Here is a 10429-nt window from a genome sequence, read left to right on the forward strand (position 1 = left end):
ATGCTTCTGGATGTTGCAAGACTTTTGAGAAAGACCATCTTAACATGAAGCATGAGTCTGTTTTGAGTCTCTGTACTAGATGCCCCCTAAGACTGACATTTTTTAACATACAGAGGAGAAAAGAATTCCATTCTGTAGCTGCACCATGAGTTTCATGGTAAGAATTGGACTGTCTGTGGTATCCCAACCTAATGCCTGGGATTTCTGTAAATGGTTTGGTAAGAACAGATATTTCTGCTGACATCCCTGCCTTTGTTGCTGTATGGTGGTATATGAGAGCAGCAGTATAGCTGTTTGAAATAGATGTCTTTCATTTGCAGTCTTTTAACTGGGTTTTGCTGCTTTTAATAACCAGGCTTATGATTGCGTTGTAATTTTGTACAGTGGAGTTACACTGTGTTAGCAGGCAGACATGGACTGATATGAGACTAGTTTACTTTCTGTGTAACTTGAATTGTATCTGCTGCAAGGTTTGATAGGATGCTGCTTCAGCAGCTAGAGCTGACTTGGAAAGCAAGCACCCAATAGAAACCTGAGCTTGGTTAGTACAGTTAATTGTCCTAAATATAAACTGGTATAGGATGGAGAGTGTGCCTGTTGAGGGCTGTCAAGCTGTTCTGCTGAAAGGGTGTTATCCTGGCCACGGCTGATGTACAGTGAGGGACTAAGGAAGTTACCCTTACCTTGTTCAGTAACAGGAGACACATGACACTACTTGCAGTTTGAGCAGAGGAATCCCTTTGCCAGAACTCCTTTGGGTCTGGCTTCTATTGGGTCTCCCTGTAACCTCTCAAGGAGACTAACAGGGAGGATTGCAGCATCTTTTCATGCTGGGACTATTGGGTACTTCCCAGCCCTCAGAGCTCTGCTTCCTTTTTCTGTAAAGCCTCCAAAAAGAACTGTTAATATGTGGAAAAGGAAGTAAGCCATAGATGGGGGGACTTGACTAAAAGTATTTTTTTGAAGAGATTCAGCATTTTGGCAAGGCTTCAAATCTGGCCCATTGGCTTTGTGTCTCACTGTTTCCTCCTGCCTGTTAAATAGCCTGTAGTCTGTCCTGAAGGATAGGTGGAAGCTTTTGCAGAGGGCGGGGCAAAATGGCACCATGTTTTGGCCACAGGCAGCTACTGAAATGACAAAAGGCTTGGAAACACCCAGGGGAACCCTAAAGAGAATAATAGTTAAATGCTATTTGAGCAAATTAAAGCTGCCTGGCAGTAGCAGGTTTGTTGGGGACTGTTTCCACTACTGATGATTGGCTCACCTGTTTTAAAGTCCCTCTTTATCCTTCCTGTGCAATGCCAAGGTGCCATTCTCTCCTCTCTGGAACAGTAGGTGTGGCTTTTAGCAGCTCTGAGGGCAGGGGACAGCCACAAATTTCGGAGAGCAGCTGTTTCAGAGAGTAACAGAGATGCTGCTATATCACCCTCTGTATTTGTGACTGTCCACTGAACACACAGCAAGGAAACTTTATTTAAAACTTTTTTCCCAACCAGAAGAGTTTTTCTGAAAACTTTTTTTGCCTTAGCTTTTAAGCTTTATTTAAAACATGTAACATCTCTAATCCATATCAGCTTTGAAGAAAATACTGGATTTTGCATAAACAAAAGGCTTTGCACTATGACTTCAGGTTGAGGCTGAGTCTGGGACAAACTGTTCAGAAAGATACTGTGAATTTAGTGTTAGAATTTTTTAAATTTCACACTGGTAGGAATTTAAGTCCCAGTTTGTGATACAAACGTATCACAATTTCTGGCTAGACTGACTGGAACTGTAGTTGGTTACGGGCTTCTTTGAAGATCCTTCCTGCAATGTGTGTGTTACACTTAGAGTGTGATAAATCAAAATTTCCTTCTGACGAACGAGGTCTCACCCACTAGATGGCTCTGTCGGGAAGAGAATGAAGCTCGAGAAACCAGAACCCTCTGGAGGGAAAAAATGCAAGAAATGTGGTCCCTGCTATAAAAACCGTAAACTCAGTGCTATTACAAACTCTAGCATGAAAGTACTCCGCTTATTTTCTTTCTTCTTCAGTGTTCCCAGAGTGCTGGCTTCGTGCACAGCTGGGTTATTCCAGCTGTTGATGCTGTTTGTTTCCTTGGTACTTGGATAATTGGGTATGTGCACTTAGGCAGATTGTGCAGATTCCTCACTTCAGTAACTTAAGCAATCTGTTCTCTGGGACAGTGGATACCAGGGAGAGATGCAGCTGTCTGTTTTTAACATCTGCACTTGTTTGCCACCCTTTTTTTTTTTGTCACAGATTGCAGCATTTCTTATCATTCTTTGCCATTGCCTTTGTGTGTGGGCTTGTAAATCTCTTCCTGTTCAGTGGGTCCAGGGCTCTCTGTAGCTTCCTGTTTTTAACAGAGAGAGAGACAAGTACTGGCCTAGAGCTTTGTCATGAACTTGCCCCTTCGATAACATCAGTGTAGATGCCTTTGAAGGACTCATGTGGCACAGACAACCTACACTGCAGCCATGCAAAATGGTGTGTGGAGAAGTGCAGGTAGTTTCGTCCAGTCTTCCAGAGTCAAAACCAAACTTGTGTTCTGGTTCAAAACCAGGGAATAACAGCAGAGAAGAGATAAATAGTTAGAGAAGGTATCACCTGAAAAAATTGCTTTGCACAGAACTGTAGGACCTTTCCTCACTGATCAGGTGCTTTCATCCCCTACATGTGCAGTGCTTCTCTCCAGGTGTTTCTAACTTATATTTGATCCTAAGCTGTGCTTTTCTTTAGTTCATTTTTCAATGCCCTTCAGAAAACCTCTGCCTCTTCTGGAAGGGCAGAATGGAGTAGGAAATGTGAGTTTCTAGTACGACTTGTCAGCATAACTGTCCAGTCTGTATCTCTTTGCCACTTGAGCTTCACAGTGAGTTTTTTTGTAAAATAGAGGTGTCCTATTTCCTCTTGCCAGTACAAGGTGAGCAAGGATGGAAGGCTGACATCCCAGTGATGCAATGATTTGGTAAGGAAGCAGTGGGTGGAATTCTGAGGCCAATGAGAAAGTGTCAATGATTTAGTTGTTTGTTTCTCAGCTGAGGGTCAAAATGGAGGAAAGGTTCTTTGATGTTGCCATCCTGACAAAGGCACTTTCCAGATCAAGCTGCATTTTAGCTGCTTTGGATATCCTGTTGTTGCCTGGACCTGTAATAATAGTTCTTGATAGGGTCAAGAGTACTTTGAAGGTGATGAATAAGGAAGTGCCACCCTGCTCTGCTTATGCTAACTGTTCCTCAAAGAATAGGGTGTGGGATTATTTAACTCATTGTGGAGGCTGACATTAGTGTGCAGTATGAGTAGTAGGTTTGGAGTGTTTTTTATGCCACTTAATTCAGACATTTAATGAGAAAAGTGTTTTGGGTTTGTGTGTGAGTTGTTTGTTCCTAGTAGACAGGCTATTATTCCTGGCACAGGACCAGTCATTGCATAAGCAAGTATTGTGCAGCCTTCTGCTGCTCAGCAGAGACTATCAGAGTCTATGAAAAGTGGAGATTTTCCAGCATCATTAATTCAGGGGAGAATGCTGAAGCCCTGGCAAAGAAACAGATTGTATCCAGAAGATGTGTAGTTATGCTGGGAGAAATGAAAAGAATCACAGAAAAACACTATTATTGTTCTTTTGTTTGGTGAACTGCTTGCAGTGAACATTTAATTTGTTCTTCATTTTCCCTTGCCTAGGGACTCAAAATCTGCTGTGTGTGGTTGGGGGTTTGCCCTAAATCCAGCTCAGTGAAGAGATGTTGGTACATCTACTCCAGAGCAAACCACTGCCTGTGAGGCAAAACTCCTTGCATTTTGTCCCCCAGTGCCTAAAATGTTAACAGGGAGTGAGTGGGACAGAGCACCCGGCAGGTTTATCAACAGCACTGGCCTGTGATTCAAAGGGAAGGCAATGGGAATGCCTGGATTTGCAGGGACGTGGTGTGTTATGTGGGACTGTCCCTTCACTGTGTTCGTGGCTCCATGATGGAAAGAGCCCGACTGTCGCTTTCACGTGTTTTTCTTTACAAAACCGTTACAGGGCATAAAAACATTGTCACCTTGCATTTCATAAAGGGGGATGGAGTCTGAGCCAAAGGAGAGACTCAGACCAGGATTTGAAGACAGGCTTGGGCCCACAGCTACTGCTGAAATGAATGAGTTAGGCACCTCAGTATTTTCCAATATCCTTAATGGCTGGCCTAACGGTGTCCCTGGAGCTCAGAGACAAAGTCTCCTGAGGCCCAGTGAGTGCTCTAAGTGCTGGATCATCCCAGAAGTGATGGTCTCTGAGCATTGTCTCCTGCATCAGTCTCCTATTAAGCACTAACCCGCTTCATGGTGGTGTATTAGAGTGGATAGTTCTTTGGATATTCAGGCTGCTTTGCTCCAAGTCCCTCAGTGGCATCCACAAAAGTGCAGTTTTGTGTTTTCTATTACATCTATTTTGTACCTTCTTTTCTGATTTCTCTGTTCTCCTCCAACAAACATCAATCAGTCCAGTAGGGACTGCTAAATCTGTGCTACTTTGATTTGTTTTCATCCTCCTTCCTTAATTCCTCCTGTAATTTCATCCTTACCTTCTGGAAAATAAGTGAATTTTAACTGTAAGTTTACAGGAGCTGCAGGTGAGATCCTGGCTTCTGGCAAACATATTTTCTTGCTATAGGTAAAAGTGAAAACTGGCTTTATGGAGAAGCGCTTTCGGGGAAAGACACGAGACTGCAAGTCTGGAGAAGAGATGCAGTCTCTGCCTCTCTTCTGGAGGTTTACAGGTAAGCTGCTTGACAGGATAATCGTTCTACTTTCCTTGGAAGGATATGAGGGAGATAAATTACTGATCAAATTATCTTGGTTGCTTTGCATATCGCTCTGCCCAGGTGTAACTGAAGGTGATGATTAGAGGATTAGGCTTATTTATAATCCCCCTTTCAGGAGGTTTGGTTCTGTTTTCAGGGTAGAGTTCTCTCCATCCTACTTGGCAGAAGAGAACAGACCTCTGCAACACAAACGTGCATTGGCTTTGTATTCCAATTTCAAATGTGTTGAGTGCAATTCCCATCTATAAACAGCAATATATTTGTTGCCTATAAGTAGGAGCTGTCCAGGCTAAATGCTAAAAAGCATTTGGGCTTTTTAGGAAGCTGGCAGTCCCCCCCATTAGAGGCACGAGTCAGGCCGTAACTGTTATGAGCCCACAGCCTGGGAGAGGTTTTGGAACACTGCAGCTGATGACCCTCAGCAAACATGCTGTGAAGCTGAGAATGTGGTAATGCCTTGATCCATATGGTGGCACTTTTGGTTGCCTTAGTCTCCAAAAATTTCAAGTAAACTGTAGGGTGAATAAGGTTTTTTTCCCTGACAAAATATCCAGCTGAGAAGCAGAACCGGAGTGTGGAGACTTTTCTATAACAAAAAGATGTTGCTGTTTGTTGCTTCACAATTGAATGAGCTCCTTTCTGCATGAGTCTCATGTCTCTGAAGCAGCTCCACAGCAAGCCTTTTTTTTGCAAAGCTCAACCATAAGTCAGTGTTGTTCCTCTTTGAAGAACACTATATCAAAGTGTACATCAGATGCATCCTTGGAACCAGACAGGAGTGTCATTTGCCTGCAGCCATTTTCACCTCTTGCTTTTGAGGGCAGTTTGGATACAGGAGCGGGGAGTGCTGTGGTTTGGGAAAAGAAGGAGTGACTGCACATAGAGAAAATGTTGCTTCTTCCTTTGCTCTTGATATTTGTTAGGATCTGCTGTCTTTGTTTTGTCTTTTTGCTACAAACGTGTTTTTTTTCCCCAGTTAATGATCCAAATTTGACATGGAGAAAAGCAGATGAAGCTCTAGGGAACTCATTAGGGGTTTTTCATGTCAGAATTTGACTCCGAATACATGAAGTCTAATCCTAAACCTAGGCAGAGATTTATACCATGGGACATGCTGAAGCCTCTGGCTAGAGGCTATTGAGAGAGTCCATGTAACAGCCCTCACATCACCTCTGCTGCCTCATTTGAGCCTTGCTTTTACTGTGTGTTTCAAAACCCTCCTTTTGTAACACAGTCCTGTCCTTAGGCTGACACTAATGCTATGGGACACACTGATTCTCCAGCCTAAGGGTTACACTGGGGATGATCCTAGCAGCAGCTTTAGCTTTCCTTAGTTTCAGCACCCTGATCCCAAGTCCTGCTTTACCTCTTGGCTCTCTGTCTCCCAACACCAGTGATGGCTCCCACCATTTTGCCTTGTGAAGGTCTCCCCAAACAGATGCAGGGCACCCACCTCACTGCTCTCACTCCCCTCCTCAACAAGGCAGGGAGGGAAACTAAGATTAAAATCCTGGTGAGCCCAGATAAAGACAGGGAGATCACTTAGCAATTACTGTACTGGACAAAACAGACCTACCGGGGGAGAATTAATTTATTGCTAGTTAAAATAGGTTTGGCTAGTGAGAAACAAAGACAAATTAAGACACCTTCCCACCTCCTCCTTCTCCCAGGCTCAGTTTCACTCCTTCATCCCCAACTCCTCTGCCTCCCCTCCCCATGGCACTGGGAAGTGGGATTGTGGTCAGTCCATGGCAGGTTGTCTCTGCTGCTCCTTCCTCCTCACACCGTTCCCCTGCTCCACAATGGTCACCCCATGGGCTGCAGGGGACTCTGCTCTGGTGCCTGCAGCACATCTTCCTCCTTCTCCTCCTCCTCCTCCTCCTCCTCCTCCTCCTCCTCCTCCCCTGGCCTTGGTGTTGTGGAGCTGCTTCTCACACTTTTTCCCCTCACTGCTCTGTGGTGTTTTGCCCTGTCCTAGGTATGTTTTCCCAACGGTGCCAGCAGCCTGGGAGCTGTGCTCAGCAGTGCCTGCAGCGGGGCCCTTGTGGGACCTGCTGCAGGAGTTCTCCCTCCCCTCATGGCAGCCCTGCAGCCCCTGGGCATGGGCTCCCAAGGTGTGAGCTGGGCACCTCAGAAAGGAGTTCTGGAGGTGCATCCTGCCTTCCTGCTCATGGGAGCCCAGTGGACACTCAGCTCCAGAGCATCTGGCCAAGGATGGTGAAACGGCTTCTGTCCTGAGGTTGGTGGGCAGGGATTGCATTTGTCTGGCTTGGCCTAATGTCTGCTTAGTGAGGGGCAGCAGGAAGGGCAGGTAGGGGCCAGACATTGCCTTCCCCTGCTTTAAAGAGGGTTCTTTGCGTGTTACCATAAGGGACTCTCTTTGCAGTCTTCCAAAACCAGCCAAAATCAGGAAAAAGTTAGTGAGTGCTGCCAGTTCAGATGCAATTGTGGGAGCTAAACAATATTGATCAGGGACAGCAACAGCACAGGCATTACTGATGCAAAACCCAAAATGGCCAATGGGTCCTGCTGTCCTCGTGCTGTGTTAGCAGGAGGTTTGGGGGCTGCCAGTGACACTCTAAAACACTCCAATTCAGACTGGAGCTGAGGGATGGGCTAGTCCAAGCTGAGATCCAGGCAAGGGGACCTGGAGACACTTTGGGCTCTTTTCTCTGACTATCTTGTTACATGTCAAAGTTGTTCCTTTGGTGCCCTTCATTTCGCTCTCTTTCACTTGCAGTTTCTGAAAAACACAAATCCCAAAGAACTGTTGCTAGAATGAGCAGTTTGGTTCTGACTTACTCAGTTTTTCAGTTGCAGCAGAGTTCAGACAAAGGTGCACACGTCAAACTGTTGGCTCTGCAAACCAAAAGATTTCAGGGGATCAAGAGCAAAGCTCCCCTCAGAAGTCTGACATGAAGACCCAAAGGCAGCTGCTGCTGCTGTTTGGGAAAGGGCCTTTTTCTCCCTTTTCTGTGCCACATTTGTGCTCGTTGAAACCCCATGTGCTTCAGGGGAGTTACACAGATTGAATAAGGCCCCTGTAGTTTTTGATAGCTTTCCAAATGCCTCCAATCATTGTATCCAACATGGGGCAGATTGAAACAAAAATGAACTGGGAGCAATAGCCCTCCCAGAAGCAGAGGAACTGGCCGGTCAGTAAGCAGGGAAGTCTCTCTCCTCCACCCTTGTGACACACCCTGCACGAAAGCAGAATGACCCTGATGCTGTAGAAGGAAATTTCAATGTTTTTGTGGTTCCCTTGCTTTTGAGGCCAGTTTGGAGGCAGCAGGGGGAGTGCCCAGCTTTGGGAAAAGGGGAATGCACGTGGAAGAAAAGCTGACTTTCCTCTGAGCTCCTCTGCTGCTGAGGAAGAGTTCCTGTGTGGTTATTGTGTTTTGTGGCTATTCTGGTTTTGAATCAGCATCACTGAACTGGAATACTCTGAAATTTGAGAGGAACAGAAGGGGTTCACAATTGAGTACTTGGTGTCTCAAAGCAGAATCAAGATGCGGTCATGGCTTCCCAGAGCACTGGCCTCAGCTAAGAGTGTTCCGGCCTATTCTGTTCTGTGCACTACCTCTTGGCAGCCTTAAGCCAGCTACTGTATCTATTTTGAGAGCACTCAAATGCCAGTAAACTGCAAAACAGATTCTCTTGTCCATGGATAATGGTCCCCAACTGTGCAGCGCCGGGGTAACTGGGCTTCCTGCCAGCTGCCCTGGAAGGCTCCTACACCTGCTGCACTGTCAGGGTGCTGTAGTGGTAAGAGTTTGTACTGAGACATCATTGCCTCTTCTGGGCTGTGAAACATCATCTGGTGTGGGACAGATGATCTCTAAAGGCAATGTTTAATCCTCTCTTGTTTGTTTTCTTAAGATGAAACAATTTATATTTTTGACATCTTTGTCAGCAGCTGTCCACTAAGGAGCCTGTCAGCCTGCCCCAAACAGTGCAAACTCCTTTATCTTCCAAGTGCCTGTGATGAATTATAAGTTGATAAAAGAGCCTTGGCAGTGCAGAAGAGAAGGGCCTTGACAGGTTTTGAAGTATGTGAAATAAAAAATAGATCAGACAAGCCTGTGCTTCCAGCTGCTTTTTGCATCCTTACCTCAACAAAATGATTACTAGTTATTCAGACTGGAATGAGGGAAGCTTGTGGCAGCCTCAGTGCTCGGCATATTCCCATCTGGAGCATGCCAGGATGCTTACCTGGGGTTTGTGGTCAGAGGCTGAGGTAAAATACAGGATGGAGGAGTGAGGAAGGTGTTGTCCAGTTAGGTAGGGAGGGAACAAGTGCTTTTCTGTTGGAGTAACTGGAAGTGTCCGTGCTGTTCCTTCTTCCCTCTGCTCTCTGGCACCAACGGCCTCATTAGCTGTGTGTGCAGCCCCTGTGGCTGGGCTTTGCAGGCTGGTTCTGCTGGAGGTCTCTGCCTGCCTGAGCCCACACAGCCCCAGCTGACAGTGCTCACCAACAGCTTCAAGGGACATGCTTTGTACCTGGTGACCTCTCCTCCCAGCAGACTGCTCTTGGAAGGTGTGCTTAAATGTCTCACTTGGAGAGCTATTGTGAGACTGGTCCCCTGGTGGGAGGTCAGGTAGGGAAGGGACTGTGAAATTACCTGTGCAGCTGCAGCTTCCTCCCTGCTGCGTGACACAGGTCCCATCACAGGCTGAGCATCTGCATCCTGCATGGAGAGGGAGGCTGAGAAAAATGAAAATGATGGAGAGAGCCTGATATGTGAGTTTTGATACTGAGGGGTGTGTGTGGCTTTAAGCAGCTGAGGTTACAACCCTACACCAGCAAGCACGTACTGAGGAGAGTATTCAGAAGGGCAGGGATCCATCTCCTGTTACATAGCAGGAGACACGGGCTCACTGCAGGGCAGGCGTCCCCCGGTTCAGGAGCATAACTAAGCTGGTCCCTCTGGGTATCAGTGGGGAGACTTGAATTAGCAGCTCATCCCTTTAATCCCCTTTGAGAGCCCTGAGCTTTCTCATTCAATGCAAGGAAAGGCTCATTTGGGTTGTATCATCCTCCCTGGTTTGTGAACTCAGCTTTTATGAAAATGGTGGATTTGGAGCCTCCAGGCCTGTTCCTGGAGCATACACCTCATCTGTGGGGGACACCAGGGCACTTCCTAGCTCCGGAGCTGGATGCACACTGGTGCTCCCCGAGCCCTTCACCTGTCGGTGGGGTCAGGAGCTGGCAGGGAACAGGGTGCTGGGATGGTTCCTCCACAGCTGAGTTACAGCCCATCGGAGTTCATCCAAGAAGCAGTGGCAGTCTCCTAGGCCAGGACCTCATGATTTGCATTTGCATGTACTTATTCACAACCAGCTCCCCATGGGGAGGTTTCTATGGCAAAGGAACCAAAAGCATATGGAGGAATAAACACAGATCCCACAGCTGCTCAGCTGAACCAGGCTGTTTCAAGCCATGCTTTATCTCCAGCTCCTGGAGTTGCCAGCGATTAGCATAGAATTCCCCTGCAAGGGGCTGGATGTCTCATCCTCGTCCTGCTGGGTAGCACGGCTCAGACCAAAAGCAGGGCTGGAAAGAGGCTGCACAGATCCTCCCTGGGGCTCGGCCAGGAGCTCTGCAGGGAGGAGCTGTGTCAGG

This window comes from Pipra filicauda, unplaced genomic scaffold, assembly GCF_003945595.2.
Source record: "Pipra filicauda isolate LSUMZ 115617 unplaced genomic scaffold, ASM394559v2 scaffold33_size4404698_pilon, whole genome shotgun sequence".
Lineage (NCBI taxonomy): Eukaryota > Metazoa > Chordata > Aves > Passeriformes > Pipridae > Pipra > Pipra filicauda.